The sequence below is a fragment of the Lynx canadensis genome, chromosome C1 (genome assembly GCF_007474595.2).
Source record: "Lynx canadensis isolate LIC74 chromosome C1, mLynCan4.pri.v2, whole genome shotgun sequence".
NCBI lineage: Eukaryota > Metazoa > Chordata > Mammalia > Carnivora > Felidae > Lynx > Lynx canadensis.
The window spans coordinates 5764583-5789247 of NC_044310.1; the positions used below are offsets into that span (position 1 = coordinate 5764583).

General features: G+C 43.4%; 1 protein-coding gene and 1 long non-coding RNA gene across 2 annotated transcripts in view; one reads left to right on the forward strand and one right to left on the reverse strand.

Moving 5' to 3' along the window:
- RERE (arginine-glutamic acid dipeptide repeats) overlaps positions 1-24665 on the reverse strand; it is a 424733-nt gene that overhangs the window by 126424 nt on the left and 273644 nt on the right.
- Positions 12802-14165, forward strand: LOC115520793. Its single transcript, XR_003970866.1, has 2 exons — positions 12802-12856; positions 13328-14165. It is a non-coding gene; the product is annotated as an uncharacterized LOC115520793 (long non-coding RNA).

Genomic DNA, 24665 nt, shown 5'->3' on the forward strand with positions numbered 1-24665 from the left:
ACAGTGAATGATGAAATATTTCCCCAGTTCTTTACACAGCACAGACAGGAAAGGCCTCATTAAATAAAGCAGAACAAGCAGAGATGGAAAAGATGTGTGGGAATGAGCCCAGCAGGTCCAAGAGGTGGAAGACTTTACTTCGTTTCTAGGTCATCCTCACCGCACCTGCTCACCCTCCCTTGCTCTAAATTCTCACCATCCAGGGTCCTTTTAGAAGCCACTATTTCTGTGAAGCCTTTCCTATCTCCCCATTTCACCCCACAACGCCCGCAAAGGGTGGACTGCCTTCCCCTCTCACTCCTTCACGAGATGCCGATTGAGTGCCTTTCTGTCCCAGCCTCGCACAGGGCACCCACTGGGGCACAGGGCCGGATGAAGAAGCGCAGTCCCAGCTCCCGGTTCCTGTCAACTCTGAGTCACGACGGACCGTGGGCTACCTCAGGACGCCCCTTCTGTGCCCAGGGACAAATGTGCCGTGCTGTGCGGCCACCTCTGCGTCTGCAGTAGAGCCACGGAGAAGGCCGTGCCACAGGGAGAGCCGCCGACGGCTACCGGTGGACCCGGCTGTGCTGCGAGTGTACAAACAGCACAGGGGCAGAGAGGCTGCCGGTCTCGGGTCTGTCCTCCGCAGAGCCGGCACCCCCATCATCCCATTGAGGTTGTTAACATGAACTGTGGAAAACGATTACTTCCTTCAGGCCTGATGCTTTCTTCTTTTGACCCAACGATTTTTCTCACGAAGAGTCTTATTTCGGGAAAGCGGGCAATAGAAACGACAAAGGAAGGGAGGAGACTAAACCACAAGGGAAGAAGACACGTGGCCCAGTTCTTAAGAGACTTACTCTCCAACTACCCGGGAGGTGGCATCACCCCACAAAGCCACAACAGGTCCAATCGCTACATTTATAGTCACAGATCATCTCAGGAGGAACAGGGTCCAAAAATGCCCAGGGAAGTGATCAACACCAGGCAGGCTTCACAAGGAGATGACAGTGCAGGAAGTGGTTAATTTCCAACCCTTCACCTCTGAAGGGAGCACAACAGCAGGGCAAAACAGAGGACTTCCCAAGGGCGAGTGCGGGGGGGTTCTCTACAGAAGTGGGACGAGGTGGGGAAAAAAGTCTGCACTGAGTGCTGGTTTTGATCTACAAGGCATCTTCGTTTCCCCACCAGGAGAATGGTGTGTTGAAAAACAAGTCAAAAGATGGACTATTCTAGTAGGTTCATGTAGGAATAACACGCTGTTTTAGGAGGTATGAGAGGAACCACATAGGCCAGGAGGCTATTTTAATCATGAGTACTTTAAGAAAAACAAGCAGTCAGCATTACCAACCCTTTCCCTTCCAGCTTGTCCCTTTCTGTCTCACAACCAGCTCCGAGCAAAACCAGCTACCAAAAGCTCTCTCCTCTACCTCTAGATACTTTCCAAACGCTCGCCTGCCTACGAGCAAGTCGAGCCAAATGCATCATCTGAGAAGGTTTCGGCCACAGCCCATCCAATAACTTGTGCCACAGCTCAACCTGCAGGTTCTTCTAGAAGGTCTAGACCATGCCAAGGTTCTCAAGTGGGTGTCTATGAAAGCATTTCCCCATCACCGCTACACACGCACTGCTAAGTCCTTGACAATTCTAGGACAAACATTCCTGGGTTGTTTTTAATTTAATTTTTTTCCTTTTTTTATTTCTTTGTGTGGTTTTTTTTTCCTTTTAATACCTTCATCAGCCAGTATTATCAAAATTAGCTCAAAAATGTGCCACAATAATAAAACAAACACTTCAAATACCTTATTGAGTACAACTACTTGTATCCCATTGATTTGTACAAAATAGGTTGATAATTATTAATACTAATAATTATACAAGAGAAAAGACAAAGGTACTGAGGATCTTAAGAGCCTGAAATGGAAATTGTTTCTCTCATTTTTGTTTCTATCAATGAATGGCACTGACAAGGTCAGTAGTTTAAAAAGCCCAAAATAAAACAGAGGACCTTTGAAAATTAGAAATCAATTATTAAAACAAAATTATTTCTCAACCAGATGCAACTTTTCTTTTTTAATTTTTTTAATGTTTGTTTAGTTTTGAAGGGTCGGGGGAGGGGCAGACAGAGAGGGGGACACAGAATCCGAAGCAGGCTCCAGGCTCTGAGCTGTCAGCACAGAGCCCAAAGTGGGGCTCGAACCCACAAATGGAGCCAAGTCGGACGCTGAACCGACTGAGCCACGCAGGTGCCCCAACCGTGCACAACTTTCAAATACTGGGGTTTCATATAGCAAGAGATACACCAAACTTATTTTTGAGGAGGATGAGGATCCGAGGTAAGCAAACAACGGCCTTAGCCTACTGTCTGCAGGACCTCCTGAATACAGAATAAATGGCAGAAATGTTCTTTAGGCCCAAGATGAAAAGAGGCTGATAGCAACATGCCCGATCAGAGAGAACTGGATGCACGCGACAGAAAAACCGTCAGCACATGAACTGGAGGTGAGAGACCAGAAGGGGGCTTCCTGGGAAACGGCCAGTACCAGGCCTATCCACGATCCGCTGCGCAGTCACCGTCCTCCCCTCTTCTGACAGCACCCGAACGCTACCTTAAATGACACGTTCCTCTCCTGCTGCCTCGTTGCTCCTCCCTTCTGACTGCGTGCTCCTTCTGTCAGAGGACGACACTCTGCTGTGGCTCATCTGGACATTTCCCTCCACCCACTATGGGCCTGTAAGCTTCTAGAGTAGAGGAACTGATGCTCATCTTGTGGGTCCCCCAAAATCTACTACACTACCTGCCTGGCATTATTATGCATTCAGGACAAATTTAAAGTTCCCTGGTGGCATGAATATTTCTAGACTCCTAAGCTCTAAAACTTGACAAAAATCACCAGCAATTATTATCTAAATGCAGTATCAAACAGCTTGTGAAAAACACTCTTAATAATCGTATGCTGGCCAGTACATACTTCCTTTTCCTTCTTAACACAGCAGTTCCCAAACTATTGGTCTCAGAAACTCTTCACAGTGTTTAAATTACTGAGCATTCCAAGGAAGTTATATTTTTGAAAAAGTTCAAAAAAACATTTTATGTACCAATAAGCACATCACATATTAATATGTAGAACTTATTCTTATGAAAAAATTGTTTATTTTTTTAATGTTTGTTTATTTTTGAGAGAGGGAGAGACAGAGTGCAAGCGGGGGAGGGGCAGAGAGTGAGGGAGACACAGAATCCGAAGCAGGTTCCAGGCTCTGAGCTGTCAGCGAGAGCCCGACGTGGGGCTCAAACTCGTGAACTGTGAGATCATGACCTGAGCCAAAGTCAGATGCTTAACCGACTTAACCACCCAGACACCCCAGAAACTAAATGGATCTAAACAAACAACAACAACAAAAAACTTAGAAAAACAGAGGCACTGTTTTACATTTTTTTGCAAATCTAATTCAGGACTTAACAGAAGACCACTGGATCTTTGTATCCGCTTCTACATTCAATCTTTTGTATTTATGTTATCTTAGTTAAAGTATATCAAGAAAATCTAGCCTCACAAAGATCATAGTTGGAAAAGGGAAGGATATTTTAATAGTCTTTTTGATAATTATGGATATTATTTTTTATACTACCCCAAAACTCAACAAGTGACCATTCCTTAAAGGTTTTTACACAATGTGAATCTAAAACCTTACCTTGCCTTGGACTCTTTTATGTTAAAAATCCATTAGTCTGTCTTGGCCTTTTAATGGATCCTTCTACCCAGACCTGATTTTTCCAATTTAGATGGAAAATATGAGATGCCAGATTTATCCTTCAATTAATGGCAACGATAGCTAACACTTGAGTACTTTCTATCTGTTCTAGGTGCTCTACAGTCTCATTTCTATGTATTCATTCATTAAATTAATATTTTGATATTAATGAAAGCATTAATAGTGACAGTCACAGAAATTCAGATCTTGTTCTATATTATGTTTGAAATAACACACCTACTGAAGAGGTTTCTGTTTGAGGCACGGCGTTGCTTAATTAATACAGTAGGTCTGGGCAAAAACAGGACGGTCACCAATTAAGGAAGGAAAATCCAGACCAAGGATGGTGTACAAACAAGGCTGGTCTCAGATAAAGAACACTACATACGAAATAAGAGACCAAAGACGGAAGTCATGTCCCAGGATAATGCGGGACAAATCTAGGTACACCCTTATCTTTGCCTCAGGGTTTTCACATTCATTGTCTTAAATTCAGATATCCTGCAGTTGTATGACAACACCAGCAAAACAACAATGCTAGTTATCACTTACTAAGTGCTGTTTATGCCAGGTACACATTATTTCATTATTCCCAGGACAACCCTATAAAGCAGTACCTCCACTTTATAGATAAAAATGACAGCACTAATTGTCATATGAACAAAGAAACATATACAGTGGACATTTACTCCGTACCAAGCATTCTAAGCTAAGCAAATTCTTTATATTTTCTTATCTAATCTTAAGGATGACCCTGTAAGGAAGGTACTATTATTATTACCTGTCCAGAGAAGGAAACTGAAGCTGAGAGTTACGAAAGTGCCCGAGATTACAGTAACCAGGATTCAAACTCAAGTTTAGTTGACTCCAAAGTCAGAGCTCCCATAATGCAGAGCGATTAAATTACCAAACCAAAATCACACAATTACATATAGAACCAGTACGAGAAGCCCTACCTATCCTCTATCCTTTCCGTATCTTCATTTCAAGCACCAAAGCAAGACAGAATTATCAAAAGAGTTTGTTTGGTTTGGAAATCATGTTAAAAGAGAAAACCTATTATGAGGCCAAGTTACATAACACTGTCAAAGTAACAAAATTAGAGAGATGGAGAACAGATTAGTGGTTGCCAGGTGTTAGGAATGGGGGGATGGGGCGGCGAGAGAGCGGGAGGTCTTTGTGGTAACAAACAGACCTCAGTGATGCAGTGGTTACATAAAGTACACGGACCATACACACACTGTACTAACGTCCTGTCCAGGCTTTGAAGCTGTGCGATGGGGGAAAGGAGTAAGGGGTAGGTACATCGGAGCGGTCTATGGTATCTTACATCTCCTACATCTTCCTGCGAAACTAAAAAATTAAAAGTTTTTAAAAAGTCAAAAGAGGGGCACCTGGGTGGCGCAGTCGGTTAGGCGTCCGACTTCAGCCAGGTCACGATCTTGCGGTCCGTGAGTTCGAGCCCCGCGTCGGGCTCTGGGCTGATGGCTCAGAGCCTGGAGCCTGTTTCCGATTCTGTGTCTCCCTCTCTCTCTGCCCCTCCCCCGTTCATGCTCTGTCTCTCTCTGTCCCAAAAATAAATAAACGTTGAAAAAAAAAATTAAAAAAAAAATAATAAAAAAAAATAAAAAGTCAAAAGAGGTGGTTTGGCTGAATGATGTATTACAAACAGACTGGAGAGAAGAAAGCCTGACTAAATGACTAATAGATTCCCCTCCGATGTACTGCAGACAACTGAACAAGTAGCCGAGGAAAGGAGATTCAAGGAATTAACTCAAGTCACAGAATTCTTTTTTCTCTGTGTTTACTAAGGGTTCTGATGTGAGCTCATCCTTTGTGAGACATCCCTAACTGAATCATAGTACAAAAAAAAAAAAAGAGAGAGAGAGAGAGAGAGAGAGAGAGAGAGAGAAGAGAGAAGAGAGAAGAAAAGAAAAAAAAAATTGTCACCAACCTCACCAGCAAGGAGGCATTTCTCTGTGAGGCTAATGTAAATACTATATGTTTTTCAAACAGTTGAGGTTCGGTCCCCATTATTCTACAAATCTTTGGACTATGAAAATAGTCTCAGAAGCCAAATTACAACAATAATGGCAAGTCACTGTGTTTATTCCTGGAGTATTAAAAAAAAGAACGAAATTCATTGTATATGAAATCTGATACAAAAGAAATCCATGTAACAAAGCAGTATCCATGGCAACTACAACTTAATATTTCAGTCCTCTTCAGCTGCAGTGGATTAAATAAAATGACAAGATGTTCCCTTTGAAAAGTAACCTGTTACCATGGAAACATTTTAGTCTAAGAAGTAAACAGGGAATGGACAGAAAGGAGCAGGAAGCCTGTAACGGAATATCAAAAAGGGAGAAGCATCTACGCAAAGGAGATGAGAAAGCCGGCTGGCCAGATGCAGGGTGGGAGAGGCGAGGGTCTGGGGAGGAACCTTCACTCAAGACACCCAAATATCTCTACCTGACTGTGGTCACTGCTTCAGATGAGGACTTGAGTCCACAGAGGAGGAAGAGGGACAAGGGCACAGGGTCCAGGGGAGAAGACATGAGCTGGCAGAAAAGAGGCCTTTTACAGGGAGCCGGCACGAGTTCCCATCGTAAACCCAGACCTGGTCCCCAATCCAAGCCCAGCACGTAACAGCAGTGTGGCCTGCCGCCCACTCCCCAAAGCCTGGGACTGTGTAACTCTCCAGTCAGACCCCTTCTCTGCGGCTAATGTTACGTGTGAATGAAATCACTGTGCGATCTTCCTGTACCTATCCTCCAGGTCACAAGGCTCAGAGAAGAGGTCATTCTTATCTTTTCCATAAGGTGTTCAGTTGAGCAGGAAGACTGACATGACATCAACACAAAGAAGCCTCTAGAAACTCTATTTACTAGCTCATTCAGAAAGCGATCACAGAAACAGACTGTAGGTCCAGAGCAAATACACCAAATTTTAGGAAAATCGAAAGGCAATTTATCAGAATCACTTTTTTTTGTAAGAAGGGTTGTGGGCAGGAGTCAAAATGAGACTGATAAGAAAGAAAACTAGAATAGCATGCAGGGTTTCTCAGATTTCTCCAGCATGAACACTTATGTCCAAAGCAGTCTTTAACAAGTCTGAAATATCTTTAAAGTCTGACATAGTATCGTAAAAACCCATATACATTTTGTATGCTATTCCAGAACATACTCCCATTTGTCTTAAGAAACTCCCCAAATCTGAGTAAGATCACTGCGCTTTGTACACCCTGAGATGCCCCACGACCGTGGCTCCCCACGACTGGGAGGGAGGAGATGGCACATACACCTGAGCCTAGATGCTCAGGGCCAGGGGATGAGCACAGACTTCAGAGTCAAAGGAAGACGGGTTAAAATCTCAGTACCAAAGTTTTATTAGCCTCAACGTGATCTTAAGGACACAATTCGACCTCTCTGAGCCCGTTTCCTCATCTGTGAGATGAAGTTCATGATGACTAGTTTGCAAGGTTGCTACAAAAATAAAAGATGATCTACCGAGAGAAGCAGCATCGTCCTGCTGCACAGGGGCCACTGCTATTATTAGCTCTAAGTACTGGTGGCAGGTGACAACAGGAGCGAACTCTCTACCAGGAGTTCCCAGAGCACCACCTACTTCTCTTCAGCCCTAATCACAGGCACAATTTTATATGCATTTTGTGTTATTATTTCTTTCAATGTGCTTAGACTGAAAGCTCCATGCAGGTAAGGAACGGAGTCTGTTTTTTAGCTCACCATTATATCCCAGGGCCCACTGGCACTCACTGAATATATTCTAAATGAATAAATGACTCCAGTATTTTAACTCAACTATCGTTTAGTCATAGACAGCAACTAAGCACTTTGATGCAAAATTAAGCCAAGTCACGTGCGACAGAAGGCTAGCCCTCCTGCCCAGCAGGAAGAATATTTTGAATGAATACTGAATTATCGAGAGAGAGAGAGAGAGAGAGAGAGAGAGAGAGAGAGAGAGAGAGAGATGGAGAATCCATCAACAACTGAAAGACTTAATGTTCCAATTTGCATACACAAATGCAAAGGTCAACATAGAAGCCGGTCAAAATCTCAAATCAGAGTATCTTAGATTTTCTCTGATGGAAAGTTCCTTATTAGAGGCCATGTGATCTAATCGTCTAGCTTAACAGAAGGAACCAAGGCCTGAGGAGACAAAGGTGCCCTTTTGAGGGGCCACACTGAGTTAATCAGAGAGGATTCCAGGCCACTGAAGTAGCTCTCCTTTCCAGAGTCCCCTCTAAACACAAGTCAGAGTCCAGAACTAAGAATTTGGGCATTGGCTGAGGCATGAGAAGAATTTCCATGCTGACAATAAGATACAATAAATGTGGCCTCTGGGGCGCCTGGGTGGCGCAGTCGGTTAAGCGTCCGACTTCAGCCAGGTCACGATCTCGCGGTCCGGGAGTTCGAGCCCCGCGTCAGGCTCTGGGCTGATGGCTCGGAGCCTGGAGCCTGTTTCCGATTCTGTGTCTCCCTCTCTCTCTGCCCCTCCCCCGTTCATGCTCTGTCTCTCTCTGTCCCCAAAATAAATAAACATTAAAAAAAAAAAAATGTGGCCTCTATACAAAGTACACATCATGGAAAAAATGGGTAAAAAAAAAATTTTTTTAAGCACATGAAAAAGGATCTCATTTCAAAAATGGTCATCACAGCCCAACACAAAGCTATATGCACAAAAATGATGCTTTGGAAAACAGACTTACTTTTTAAATCCCACGGTGATTGAAATAATTTATAAAGCAGCAATATTTGAAGATTAAGCCGATCTCCTGACCAAAAATGTTGCTGGCTTTCTGCACACTAAAATCACACTTTATAAAAACAGAAACATAGCATCCCCAGAAAAAGAGGGAGACTGGACTATAAGTAAGTATGTCCTCAATGCATGTGTGAACCTTTCTTTGTTCCCACTAGGAAGTCTCTGGGAAATACTATGAAAAACATGACCATTGCCCTATGCAATGTGGTGGTGTAAGTATGGGGGTGGGAGGAAGAGGGGGAGGAGACAGCCTTCACAGCATTCTCTCTCTCTCTCTCTCTCTCTCTCTCTCTCTCTCTCTCTCACACACACACACACACACACACACACACACACACACACACACACCAGGAAGAGGTAAGAAAGGAACAATGTTTAATGCCAAACACACTGAACGTTCTACACAGCATGGAAGTAAAGCTTCCGATGTAAAACACCCAAAGGGCAAGAGAAGAAAGGAGATCAGTAAATGGCAGTTAAGTATACTGATCACTAATTTAATTACCATAACACTTGACATTGTCTTAACTAGACTGACAAAAACTATAGATGTTGCTGAGATAACCATACCCACATGAGATTGAAGACTTGGCCTTGGAATTAATAAAAATAACACACTGAGCAACTGAGTGCCAAGCACTTTCATAAGTGTTTTCACCCCATCTTTACAACAACTGTGAAAAATCATATTTATCTGATTGGAGATACAGTCATATGGAAATATGACCCATGAGAACACGGAAATTGAGAGGAGTATATAAACTCATCCAGTGTCACAGCTCGTCCAGTGTCACTAATTGGGTGGAATTTGAACCATACCATCTAGCTCCAAATCTACTCTTTCCTCTTACCATCGACGCCACTAATTTATTCAACATACTTACATCGGAGGCCCATTTGGCAGGCTCTCTAAAAGGAACTAAGGCTATAAGAACAGATGTAGCCCACGCCCAAGAGACAGTCAGTCACTGTAGAAGTGTATAAGTATACAATGTATAAGTCAAAGAACTCTGACAGAAATAACGTCTAATTGTCTCAACTGAATTAAAATGAACTGTTTTAGCTTAGACCCAAAGTATCAAAAGGTGTACCAGAAAAGATTAGTTTTTTTCAGATCTGCTTTTAAAGATTATGTGCAGGAACCTGTATTCTCCCCTATCACAAACTGCTCAATACAGAGGATCATCAGTTTGTGGGGAAGACTCGTGAATGGACACAAATTCATGAAATTCATTACTTCAAATCTCCCTTTAAGCCTGTATTGTCTATTTTCTCTCTCATTCTGGCTGACATTTTTTTTTATAGCTTTAGAATAAATGCCTCTCCGGCAGAAAGACAGCTCAGTTCAGTAATGACCAAAAAGTAAAGTGGAAAATGAAAAATGAATTCAGAAGGAAGAAGGATCAGGAACAATGAACAACTGGAGAATCACAGACGTGGTGAACATCAGGTCTCAGGTGTACCAGAGTCTTCCCATCCATAGCTAACGCACCAGACAAGAATCTAGAAAGTGGTAAAAAACGGAGCTATGTTATCAGCAGATTCACAGGCGCTGCAAAATGTCTGTTTTATGGGAACGCTTTAGGGGCGCCTGGGTGGCTCAGTCGGTTAAGCGTCCGACTTCAGCTCAGGTCATGATCTCACGGTTCGTGAGTCTGGGCCCCGCGTCGGGCGCTGGGCTGACAGCTCGGAGCCTGGAGCTGCTTCGGGTTCTGTGTCTCCCTCTCTCGCCGCCCCTCCCCCACTCACACTCTGTGTGTCTCTCTCTCAAAAATAAACATTAAAAAAAACTTTTTTTAAGAGGAAGGAACACTTTAGTTTTAAGCCTCAACCTTGGACTCTGATTCAAGATTCTAATAAAATGACAAGAAAAGCTAAAAACAAGGCAATATTTTGATGAACTTTTATTTTTACGTTCTGTTGGAAACATATGCTGTCCATGTTCACCAACATTTCCTGCTACTCTGAAGTACAACAGGAGGAGAGCCCGAGGCCAAAACGAAATGAAAATCTTTCCGATGCCCAAGCTGTGCGGGCCCTGGGCAGCTTCAGGAACCAAGAGAATGACCTTCCGTGTGCCGTTCCTTCAGTGCTACCACCACCAGACAAGCACAGAAACCCCAAAGCAGGGGATGGCTGGTCAACAAGTAACGTTCTATTTTCCCAAGACAGGAAAACACAGAACAAACGCACACGACACAAAGAACAGCCCTTGTGACCCATTTACCTGATCTGAAACACAAAAATCCGACTCTGGACAGCAGTGGTAACTACGAGTCCTCGCCATCGGACTAGGCGGCTACACACGAGCTCACGAGCGCACATTTGTATCAGGCCAGGCCAGGCTGGCCGGGCCAGCAGGAGGAACCTGACCGGAGCTGATTCCTGAGCATAGCTTCCAATTCACGCTTTATTTGCTAAACATAAAAAAGTTGAAGACCTGGAGACCCTACAACAGAAAGGCAGTTCCACAACTGCTTTCCGGACGGGTATTCTCCTGACTCAAATGAGGATTTTCTGAAACGAGTCTTGGGTGTTAAGTGCCTCGGGGCCTAGATCCTCTTGTCCGGAGAGAGGGTAATTTTAGACTTACAAGAGAAAAGCAGAAAGGCAGAGTATTCTGAATGGAGTGAAATGAGACAAGTTCCAGAAGCAACACTACGTGGTATGGGGAAAAACTGCCCCAAATTCCCAAATGCAATGTTCAAATAAATGTGATCACTGGGAAGACAGTCCTGGTATCAACAGGAAAAAAAGATCAAAAATAGTGATAAATGCACTACTCCAAATTATCCCTGTACAATTAATTCATCCCCTTAATCACAATCCCCAAACTGAACCTGCTGGAAGCCAGATCGTACTTGAGCAATATTGCCAGTGGCTAGAATTCACCCCAGCCTTCCTTACAACTTTCTACCAAAACCAGGGGCCTCCTCCGACTAGAGGGGAGTACGCACGGCTCCACGTTCACAGTGCACGACGCACAGCTTACGCTCGGAATCTCTCCCCGCGTCATCAGTGGCCCATGAATTGCTTCCCTATCCTATGGGCATCTTCCAGCTGTCCGTTCCTCCCTACCGCGTACTTCCTCCATTCATCCTCACAGACGCGCGGTAACTTAAGTGTCACTTCAAAAATTTTTTCCAACTTTCGTCTGAAGAAAAAAGGGGAGACGAACCAAAGAGGGACAACCAATATCACCCACAAACTTCGCGTACTATCTGGGTAAGAATTCAACTTTCCTAAATCTGAGTAGTGTGACCGGCTCCCTACGTTCACCATGATGAGAGGCGTCTGTCTGAGCCCTGGCCGCACACGGGACACACAAAAAAACCGTAACTTCCCCTCCCAGAAAAGACTCGTGTCGGGCCCATCGAGCGGTGGGCACAGAAACTGGCCCGGTCAGTGCTCCACCTTCTCCTCAACTCCTCTTTTTACTCTTCTCCTACAGAATTCACACGTCACCCACCAAAATGCACATACACCACAAATGCCACCTTCTGCTGAAACAAACAAAATCAATATAAACACAATACCTGGAATCTTAACTTCTCTCACACACGTCACCGCATACAATTTTTTTTTTAATTTCCAAGACATTTTCCCTAAGCTCTGAAAAGAACGGGTTCTTTCCTTTTGAAGCAAGAGAAAACGTGTCTAAAAAAAAATCCATTTTAAGGTGATAATGTCGCGACCGTAATCCACAACTGCTTCCTGCGTGTGTCAAAACGTAGACACTATTTCATTTCCAGACTTCAGAAACAGATCACAAGAAATATAATTTGCTCTGGCAAACAGGCTCTCAATCAAAACAAGTTCCACCCACCTTCAAAGCAACCAATAGCTGCCCACCTACCACCCTTCCTAAAACATCCAAACAGAGCTGCTCTTGGGCCCAGGCATTCCCTCCCCGCCACACGGCAACGGAACGGCCGGCGGGCGGGTTTGCCCCGCAGGTGCCCGACGGCAAGCAGGCTCGGCGCCGGGCATCCGTGCGGGACTCGGGTGGAAACTACACCCCGAGAGGAAGAGGGGAGGGGCGGGGAAGGGGAGAAGCCCGGGGACAGCAGGACCCACAAGGTTCTCCATCTGCCGAGGGCAGCCCCGCGCAGACCCCGTTCTCAGCGCTGATTTCGGGCCTCGCGACACCACCTACGTGGCCAGCCAGGGCCGAACGGGAGGCTCTCGGGAACATGCACCGTGAATGATGAAATGATTCAGAAACATCTTCCGAAGTCAGCACGAGCAGCAAAACCCACCACTGTTCCGGTGAGCCAGAGGGAGAGAGCCTACCTGCAGGGGCTGAATGGATCATCCATGACTAACAGAGGCTCTGGTGAGTCTAGCTGTGTCCCTGAACCTCGACTTACTGTCAAAACTCTGCCCTTTTCTACTCTAACAACTCAAAATGGAGGCACATGCAGTCTGAGAGACCTCACAGAGCTTTCACTGAGCTTGTGCTATGACCTAAGCCTTCACGCAGAACGCAGAAACTTCCCCCTCACTCTGACAGGACTGAGCATGTGCTGTGACCCTCCCTCATCCATACACTGTCTCTCAACGCAATCAATCTCAACCCTGCTGTTTCCGTAAATAAAGCCCAGCCAACAGACTGCGGCTTCTCCCTGCAAACCAAGCTAGTGTGCAGGGAAGCGGGGCCTCGGAAAGGGGATCCGAGACGGCCAACCCCGGGGAGCTCGGCGAGCCGCGCCGTCCACAGGCTTCGGGCAGCCGCCCTGCCCTGACGAGGCGGCGGCAACTTTTGTCTGCCCTTGCTTTCCTTTTTAATTGTGGTTTTAAACAGCAGGGTCTTCAAGAGGAAACAAGATCAAAAGGTCCACGGAGAGGAATGACCACACATACGGCGAGTGACCAGAAACCGCAGTGCACTTCTAAACGTGCCAGTAGCTTCCGAGGGGAAACCACCCCACGAATCTCGTCTGGAAAACTTTGTAAACGTTTGGGAAAAGGCCGCACAAACGATCCTGGCAAAGCTGTGGAGTCCTGGGTATCGTCACAGCTACAAACACAGTGTAGACAGGAGAGCAAGCGGGGTAGCCGAAGCATGCTGCGTTTTGTGCAAAGAGCCTAATCTCCCTTCAACAGGCCGCTCTAAAATTGCCTAAATAACAAATAAAAACGTTTCCCGAAGAGATACGAACCCAGTCGGGCATGTCTCGCTTGCAGAATGGACTTGTAACACTAAGAAGGGTAGGAAAGTTCAAACCAAGAGGGCAAAGGACACCTGGCCACAAACACTCGAGCGTCTAAAAATCTCATTGGAGGTCTCCCGATTCAAAATTCTAGGCAATGGTTTACAGCATTGCCCATGAAGCTAAATTCATTTGCAATTTAATCAGAAAAGATTTCCCAAGCCACATCAACAAGGCCACACCATCCTCGTCATACTGAGCAACGTATCCGTATCGTCCACAGTACCGGCCAAGACATTTTCTGTTAAAATCTTTAAAAACACGTTTTGTGCCCTCTCCCCACAACCTCCACCTCCAGCACAAAGGCAAACTGGGCTGTCAGCCACGTAAGATATTCTGGCTCTGGAGGTAAACGCAAGCTTAGTGTCCATTTGCAAACTAAGAGATGATTCTATGTATGATTACTCAGTTATGATAAAAAAAAAAAAAAAAAAAAAAAAGGAAAGTAAGACCATGAAACTCCCGAAAATATACAAAGGTCCAGAAAGAGTAGGAAAGAGCAGTACCAACTGTGCTTCCCACAAATATAACAGGGTGTGAAGAAATCAAAACCCGCTTAAGAGAGTACTCAGCGTCCTCAAGTTTCCTAAAATAAATGGAGGACCCACCCATTCCATTTCTTTAGTATCCCTGTTTTTGCTATCAAATAAACTTATATTCTGAGACTGACATTAAAACAAAACAAAACAAAACAAAAAAAAAACCCTCTCACTGTGCTGAAAATGTAATTTACACAAGAAATGCCAAATACACTTAAGTAAGTGTTGCTTTTGACCAAGCACCTGAAGCAAGTTATCTACAGTCTGGAAGACCACTTTCCCTATTGGTATATAAAATAACATGTCCCCAAAAGTGTGCAACTGGTGGGCGCTTGGGTGGTTCAGTCAGTTGAACATCTGACAATCAATTTTGGCTCAGGTCATGATCCCAGTGCTGGGCTCTGTGCTGAGCATGGGGCCTGCTTAAGATTCTCTTGTCTTGTCTTGTCTTGTCTTCTCTTCCTCTCCTACCTTCTCTCTCTCTCTCTCTCACCCCCCCACCCCTTTCCCCCGCTCACACACACACACTCTCTCTCTCTTTAAAAATAAAATTTAAAAGAAAATTCAAATTAAACAAAGAACTGTGTGACTAGAAATAGTCTAAAGAAAAAGACGCTCTGCAACAAAAGCAACTGAATTAGAACCCAGAAGTCAAAGAGCACGAATACGAGCACCGAAGCATTTCCTGCAAAAGTGCTTTTTTCAAAAAAACTACCGAATCGCATGGAAAATGCTTGCTTGCAGGAATCAACATAAAACAATAATTTAATAAATTCACCATTCTTCTGAAAAACCACAGGAACTATTCTGTGAAACACAGCATAAAAATGTTATTGTGATACCAAGTCAAGGAATGTAAACTAAGATTCTGGTCCCACCAAATACCCTGAGAGACACGAAGGGCAAGCCATCAAAACCTCATGACCTCTCCTCCAAACACCGGATCTCAGCGGTGGCCCCGGCCTATCTCAGCATCCTCTTTGCTGTCCTTGCTGACACTCACTTCCCCTCTGTCCCCTTTACACCACCTGTGCACACCCTCCTCCCCATCCCGGCTCCCCTCGGCCCGGGCCGCATACCAGGGCGCACTCTCCCGTTCTCTTCTCCGTCTTCTCTGTAGCAGGCAGATTTCACCCGCTCGCCCACAATCCCCACCGGCTCCTCTCTGGAGGGACCTCCCTACTGGGAGCAGCTGGGGAACCTCAGAGAACTCCACTCTCCTCTTGCTCCTTTTCCTGAGGTGCCTCACCTCTCTTGACAGATGTTAAGCTCTTTGGGGGCAAGGACGGCATCAAAATCATCTTTATTGGAACCACCCAGATCTCTTACTCTAAACCTCAAAAACAACAACAACAACAACAAAAACCACATCTGACACACTGAGAAGGGCAAAATACCACTTCTATAGTAACTTCCTGGCAAAAATTACAAAAGCTAAGTCTAACCACGAGGAAACCTCAAACAAACCTGAACTGAAGAATTCAACAAAACTGGCTTCTAACTCCTCAAAAATGTTAATGCGATGACAAAACAAAACAAAACAAGGCTAAGAAACATGTTATGAAAACAAAGAGAGGCAAGGAACACTGAAGAGATAAAACAACGAAATGCCAATGCACGATCACGGGGGGGACATTACTGTGAAGGCCAATATGAGAAAAACTAGCAAAATTTAAATGTGGACAATATTAGATTAAATGATATTATATCAATGTCACCTTTCCTGATTTTGCTAAGCCCACCACGGTTATGTAAGAGAATGTCCTTGTTCCTGAGAAATATACATTGAAACATTTAGGGGGAAAGAAGCTTGATGCTACAGTTCATTCCTAAATAGTTCAGGGAAGGAAAACAGAACAATGAAGCAAAGATGGTTAATACAGAGAATAACACAGCAAACACAAAAAATAAGAAGGCAAATCTGTAACAAAGTTAAAAAGATAAATAATACATAAAATAAAATCAGTAAGAATAAAACGATAAAGCAAGTATTGCAAAAGGTTAACACGTGATCTGGGTGAAAGACCTAGAGAGTTACATGTACTGACATCAGACCCAGTGAGTTACATAGAGAAAATATTGACAGGCGAGACATACATATAACAAAAACTACTTGTACGAGTCTTCAATCATCAGTCCTCATGGCATCCGGAGACTGGATACATCAGCGGCAACGAGTGACCTGCTGGGCCACCTGCTTCCACAGTGCTCTCATTCCCAGCCTGAATCACTTAACACCCAGCTTCGAGTTCAATCCAACCTCAGAATATGAGATCGGTTCTCTTCATCCTCAGAGGAAATCGAGGAGTCCTGACAACTACTGGTCGGTAATTAAGTAAGCCAATGTGCCACTTTAGCATACACCGCAATTCTAGAAACGGCCCTGTTGCCCCCGAGCCCTGTCTTGCAAGGAGGACACCCTGTAACTCTACTCGGCACTTCCAAGCCCCTCAAACCTGCCCCTTGTTTTCTCTGTGGTTGTCTTACCCACTCGACGTCTGCCTACAGCTGCCGCCTACCTGCCCAAACCTCATTCCTGCCACGTTTCCCGAACCTGCTACCGGGCCGGCTGCAGGCATTCGCACACACCACTCACGTGGGCTGCCCCAGCGCCTCCTTCGGTGGCCTCCCGCGAGGTCCTTCCGCAAGTCCTGTGATCCCGGCTACACGCACACTGTCTCCGGATCTCAGAGACAATCCCTAATTAATCCCTCCAATTAATCCCTAGCGAACAAGAGGTGAAGAATTCACATTTATGAATAGGTTAAAAGGGAGCTGAGTGGGTGAAATGAATATTCCATATTAATGGATTCTGTCTAAAATTAAAAAGGTTTATCACATAAAAACGGACTGAAAACCCACTTTGTCCACCGCAGTAGCTTTTAGTGAGCAGAAAATTTATGTTCATCACATGTAAAGTAGGAGTTATAACATGGAACTTTCTGAGGTTCTATTTTAAAGAGTTTTCTACTCACTCAAACTACAAAAATGTTTAAAATGTTTTATTTACTAACCACAAATTGTAAAGCAAAAACAGCAATGAAAACTTAACATTTGGGCACCTCTAGAGAAAAACACTTGCTGGGAAAAAAAAATATTCTATTTGACTTTTAATTAGTGCTAACTTCACATCAAGAGGAGGGAAGTGTTTAGAAACAGTGTGTTTAAACTGTATTCTCTAATTGTCCGTAGCGTTTGGAAATGGAGCTGTCACACATAATGCTCTAGTATCCAGCGAGCATGCTGGCTTATCTGATCAGTATACATGCTTTCTCAGACTCTCGTGGCAAAAGTAACTATGCCGGGGCGCCTGGGTGGCGCAGTCGGTTAAGCGTCCGACTTCAGCCAGGTCACGATCTCGCGGTCCGTGAGTTCGAGCCCCGCGTCGGGCTCTGGGCTGATGGCTCGGAGCCTGGAGCCTGTTTCCAATTCTGTGTCTCCCTCTCTCTCTGCCCCTCCCCCGTTCATGCTCTGTCTCTCTCTGTCCCAAAAATAAATAAACGTTGAAAAAAAAAATTAAAAAAAAAAAAGTAACTATGCCGTACTAATAAAGGTTCATTTCTTCATCCTCAATCCTGACACATTTTCACGTCTTCACAGACCTGGGACTCCTTTTATTCTTTTACTGTCTGATCTTAGAGGGGTATTTCCAACACTCTACCTTTAAGTATGGTGCTTGTTTTAAGTTTTTGGTGAAGGGATCTGTCACAACAAGGAAGTTTCATTCTGCTGTTACTTTGGTAAGAGTCCCTTCCCTCAATATTGACTAGCTGTTGACTTCTGTCAAATGCTTTTCCAACATCAAGATGAGGGTGTATTTCTTCTTCGTCACATTAAAGTGGTAAGCTATATTAACAGATAAACTATTGTTCCAACTGTCTTGTGTTCTATACAACCAAATGGGATTTTTAATGCTTTGCAGATTCCATCATCTAATATTTTATTTAAACATCTTACATGCATGTTCATAAGTAGAACTGACCTATAAATTTTACTTTTTGATCTGGTTTTGGTATAAAGATTTTACTAGCTTCATAACATGACTTGAGGAACCAACATCATCTTTCTCTGTCCCTTGTAACACTGGTAGAATTCACCTGTAAAGCCAGAGTCGATTTTTTTTTTCCCCATTTTGGTCTAGTGAGAAGAGAAGGAAGTGTCCTGTGCAAATAATGAAATTGCCTTTAAATAAAGAAGGAAGCATGCATTTTTTACCCACTTCCTCTTTCTTCCAGCTTGAAATGTGGATGTCATGGCAACCATTCCATCAGCATCTTGAGCACGAGGTAAAAGCTGAAGTTAAGGATAGGTCCCTGATGGGTTGGTTGGAGAGCCCCTGATCAGCCTATGATTGCTTCTTCTCAAACTCTGCTTATGTGAGAGGGAAATACAGGTTCTACTTTGTTTAACTTTGTCATACAGTCTCTCTCTGATAGCTCTAGTGTTGAAGTTCTCAGGTATGTGTATCTTACTATTTGTTTTATCTGACTCAAGTTGATGGCACCTGGTTTCTTCCAACATTTTGTAATTTTTTAACAGTGTGTTGGGCATTCAAAGATATTTTATCTGTAGATATCCTACAAGTTCTTGAAAGAAAAAAATTTCACAGATACTTCTCTCAGGTGTCCTTCAAAGCTCAATGGCCCAAGACCACTTTTTTTTTCACAATACCTTTTTTTTATTTTTTAATTTTTATTTGGGGGGGGGGGGGAAGGAGGGAGGGAGAGAGAAGAGAGAATGCAAGTAGGGAAGAGGGGCATGGTTAGAGAGAGAGAATCTCAAGTAGGTTCCATACTCAGCGCAGAGCCCCATGCAGGGCTTGATCCCATGACCCCGGGATCATGACCTGAGATGTAATCAAGAGCCAGACACTCAAGTAACTGAGCCACCCAGATGCCCCTCAAGACCACTTTTTAATGTCTATTTTTTTTTTTTTTTAATTTTTTTTTTTTTCAACGTTTATTTATTTTTGGGACAGAGAGAGACAGAGCATGAACGGGGGAGGGGCAGAGAGAGAGGGAGACACAGAATTGGAAACAGGCTCCAGGCTCCGAGCCATCAGCCCAGAGCCCGACGCGGGGCTCGAACTCACGGACCGCGAGATCGTGACCTGGCTGAAGTCGGACGCTTAACCGACTGCGCCACCCAGGCGCCCCTTAATGTCTATTTTTGCGAGAGAGAGAGAGACAGACACACACACCATGCATGTGCGTGCACAAGCGAGTGGGAGAGGGGCGGAGAGAGAGGGAGACACAGATCCGAAGCAGACTCCAGACTCTGAGCTGTCAGCACAGAGCTCAACATGGGGCTCGAACTCACAGACCGTGAGATCATGACCTGAGCTGAAGTCGGACACCTAACTGACTGAGCCGCCCAGGTGCCCCAAGACCATTTTTTATATTATCTTCTGATCCTAGAGTTCTCATACTTTTCAAGAATGTAAATTCATGCCCTGTCATGGAGGCAAGGCCCAAAGTTAGGACTTAGGAGGGAAATTCTCCCTCTACTCCTCTTTTCCTTTTCTGTGTTTAGAGTCCCAGTCTCAAACAGGTTTCTCGATCACGTCCCTCTAATTCCAGATACATGACCTCGTTCATCCTTTCACTGAAGAACAGACCTTTGATGGCCCTAACCTGGTAGAGGGCTCTCAGTTCCAACTCCCTAGTCCCTAGAGAATAAGGCTCCATCTCCTATACCTGCTGGGTGTTAAAGACAAGACCCCTTATTAAGGAAACACTGACCCAACCTCCTCTCACTGTAGGCTACTGAAGAATCAGCTTACTGCTTTACTTTTCAGTTTCTCCTAACTCCTCCAAGCACATCTCTGCATTTTAAAGTCCTGTTGTATTTTATCTATTTAAAAAATTAATGGTTGAGAGAGAGACAGAGCGAGCGCGCGCGCAAGCAGGGTGGGGAGGCATTGAGAGAAAGAGGGAGACAGAGAATCCAAAGCAGGCTCCAAGCTCTGAGCTGTCAGCAAGGAGCCTGACACGGGGCTCAAACTCACCAGCCACAAGATCATGACCTGAGCTGAAGTCCGACACTCAACGACTGAGCCACCCAGGCACCCCAAACGTTCTGTTATATTTTATTCAACACTGGTAGATACTTACTGGCAAGGGGTTTTTAAAATGATCAAATCTGGTTTTTTGTCCTATTCTACGGTCCCATTTATCCTCAGTGGGGCTGTGTTTCCAACTATACATGTACTCTCAATTGTGCCCAACATTTGCCATCTGGCATCTGGCATAAATGTCTTCAGAGTTCAACTATGATAACAGAGGAAAAGTGAACAAGTGAACAAGTGAACAAGTGAACAAGAAAATATTTACACCTGGTTCCAGCTTCTTGTCCTCAAAAGCTATACAAAGACCATGAGCTGTGATGAATAGAAAAGACAACCCAAGACAGAACTAGATCCCAAAATGTCTGAAATCCAAATTAACTGAAATAAAGGAGATCTAGATTGTTACTTTTTGGTTTCAGTATAAAGATTTATGTCAGGGGCGCCTGGGTGACTCAGTCGGTTAAGCATCCAACTTCGGCTCAGGTCATGATCTCACGGTCTGTGAGTTCGAGCCCCGCGTGGGGCTCTGTGCTGACAGCTCAGAGCCTGGAGCCTGCTTCAGATTCTGTGTCTCCCTCTCTCTCTGCCCCTCCCCTGCTCATGCTCTGTCTCTCTCCGCCTCAAAAATTTATAAAAACATTAAAAAAAAAAAAAAAAAGATTTATGTCGGAAAAAAGATGGCCACAATATAATTTAGGATAATTAAATACCGGAAAAACCATAAATGTTCAACAATATGGGAATAGATAAATTATGACACATCCACATGATGGTAGATATGGTGCTCATTACAAATGTTTACTGACATGGTACTATGTTCACAATTAAAAAAATGAATAGAGGAATACATGATTATATGTATATTTATGTAAACAGTATTTTATTTATAATCTTAAAATATTCATACACGTATAAACATGCACACAGATGTACAGTGAAAGAAAAAACACAAACATGAATTAAAGAATTATGTATTATTTCAGTTTGCTTCTTTAACTTTTTATTTGTCAAGTTATTCTCTAGCAAGTACATATATTTTTCTTCATTAGGAAAGCTTAAAGCTATCTTTCAACAAAGCCAGAAGAAAATTAGGCTGCATATGAATCAATCTATGATGAAAGCGCAGGCTTTGGAGTCAAACAGGCTCGGTGTTTCCTGTTTACTAACTGCATGCTTTAGGCAGATATTTAATATCATACCAATTTTCTCATTTGTCAAATAAAGGTAACGTCAGCCGCACTGAACTTTTATGGGAATTAAACAATCGAGTACAGAGTGAGCATTATCCCACAGACTCCAAAAAGAAAATGTTACAAATTTGGTTCCTTGAGGTCATGCTAAGAAATATCAAATGCTAAATCTACTAAAGATACAGCTGAGCATGTCAAAACTCACCCATGTGAGGGAGAGAGCAGAGTCAGTGATAGGAAACTGAAGTAAAGATACTCAGGAACCCGAAACAAGGTTTCTCACTGTTAAAGATGAGAATTAGAAATAAGGAAAAAGCTAGCAGGACCCCTGTGGTATTGGGATTAGGTTTGGAGAACCTGGTATGAAAGCATGGATACACACACACACTGAAGTCCAGAAATACAGACGTGAAAGTACTATAAGTCTCAGTCTCTCCATGCCCTGCCACCCCCTGGCCTTCTCCTCAGTGACACAAAGTAACGACCACCCCTAAGCAGCATTCTTGGTTGGTTGGTTTCTAAGTATCGCCCTCCATAATCTGCAACAATTTGCCCTAAAAATGAATCATAGTAACAGATTATCAACAACTGAATAAAACAGGAAGCCAAAGGGGCACCCGGGTGGCTCAGTCGGTTAAGCATCTGACTCTTGATTTCAGCTCAGGTCATGATTTCCCAGTTTGTGAGGCTCTGGGCTGACAATGCAGAGCCTGCTTGGGATTCTCTCTCCGCCCCTTCCCTGTTCATGCTCACTCCCCCTCTCAAAATAAATAAAAATTAAAAAAATAGGAAGCGATTAATCAACCTAGTGCAAATAAATTAATAAACTGAAAAACTGAAAGTTTCATGAGGAAGAGGCTATCTATTCAATCTCAAAGCAACCTCCCACAAAATAGTCATTAATTATAAACGGAAAAAGAGAAATTTTACAATTACAAAGCCTGGCACCTTATTCAAGTGATCAACGTGAACACTCCCTGCAAGGAGACAAACTAAAATTATATACTACGTGACAAGAAGTAAAAAACAAGAACACATGACTTCTGTGCTATCCGTGTCAAAGATACAGGCTCTAAATCTAATAAGGAAAAAGCATCCATGTAAACTGAGGAACAGTCTACAAAATACCCTATAGTCTCAAAGTACTAAGGTCATGAAGTAAGAGAAAAGACTGAGAAACTACTCCACACAGACAAACCAGTTGTAAGACAACAAAATCCATCATGCTGAACTGGATCCTTTTTCATAAAGGTCTTTACTAAGCAAACTGATAAAACTTGACTGGGGTCTGTGGATTCCATGGTAATATTTCAGTGTTAATTTCTTGAGGTGGAGGACTGTATTGTGGTTGTATAAGAAAATGCCCTTGCTCAGAAGAAATACACCAAGTATTAGAGTGTGATACGGCCTCATGGTGATGTCATACTTCCAAATGGTTCCGTTAGAAACTAAGGTTTTCTACTATACTCGCAACTCTTCTGAAGGCAGAGACTGCTTCATAACAAAGTGCAATAAGTTATGCAAGCAAAACACTCAGAGCACTGCTGGGCATGGTAGCACTCACTAACTGTAGCTATTATTGGTAACATTATTGCCACTGTCTGTTGGAAAGAGATTAAAGAGAAGTCCTTGCAAGTGTCTGAGTTTATGATCGCTGCTAAATATAATGGTAATAACCCTTAAGCTTCAACACTGCTTTAAAAACTTTTTGGCAAAAAAAAGAAAAAGAAAAGAAAAAAAGCGAAGAGGGCACAGGTGGCTGTTCATAGACATTCTCTCCTGGATCAGATCTGAGCCCTCAATTTGTTTTCCATCTGAATAGCAAGAGAAGACTCCTTTATCACAAAGCAAAGAGCACAACTACAATCAGATGTTTCATGCCACAGTGCAAGTCTCTAAAGAGACCAAGGATACTTTTCTAAGGCAGTATGAGGGGGAGGGAGGGTAACAGATCAGTGACCATCAATACAACATGCTACACTTGATATGTTTTCTTCACTCTCCCTAAATGTACTTTAGTGACGTAAAGAACACTTACTTAGCAAGGGGAAACAAATGGACTGGTTCCTGGGAAAATTCATGCTTCATAATTTAAAGATAAAGGCATCTCCTCTCGAATGGACCCTACTGAATCTTTTGTTCTTACTGAGATTCCATTACTCCCTGCCCCGCCTAACTCACTGGCCTGAGGCAGGAAGTTTAGAAGTTTTCCAACCAATGAAAGGTATGCCCAGAAAAGGCCAGAATGTACAGTTTAAAAGAAAAAAAAGAAAAAGGCATTGAGCAACAGACTGAAGCTGCAGAGGTGAGAAGATGGTAGTATGGGGAAAAGGACACCCCAAAATGCAATAAAACCTGAATGTTATATAGGGGGACAGGTTCATTTACTATAAGAAGCTCTTGGGTGCCTACCTGGCTCAGTCAGTGGAGTGTGAGACTCTTGATTTCAAGGTTGTAAGTTCAAGCCCCACACTGGGTGTACAGATTACTTAAAAATAAAATCTTTTAAAAAAAACTCAAATATTTTTCTTAATAAAAATTTTTTTTTCCAATTCTGGTTCTCTCAGATTCTGCACTGAAATTTTCTGACCATAGAATGTATTATCTCACATTTAATACTATTTGCAAATATTCACTATACTTATTGTGTCAGTTTCACTAGAGTCAATGAAGAAATTATCTTTCGTTTTTAGCAACTGTTGTATATTTTCAAGAAGAATTTTATAATCAACGTTCTACGCAGAGTCAAAAATCCCCAGTGTTCAGATTTCCATATGTGAGTACAATCAACCAGATGGTTAATGGTCTACTTGGTAGAATCAAGACGTCTTAGGAAGTAGTTTATGTTTCACTTTTGGATTTAACATTGTATGGGGTTAAAAAAAAAAAAAAAAAAACGCTGATATTTTTCAACCTTGTCTTGAAAAAAAAATTTATAATTATTTTTGCAATTCCCAAGAAGCAACAAAAAAACCTGACAGTTTACTAAAGCAACCTAAAGGGTAGCTTTTACCACCCCCATTTTAATGAGGTAAAAACAAAGCCCAGGAAGTACAAACCTTACCCCTGGACACAGAGAAAAAGGGGCAGCACAGGATCAAAACGCAGGCTGCCTGGGTCCAAGAGGGGAGTCGGT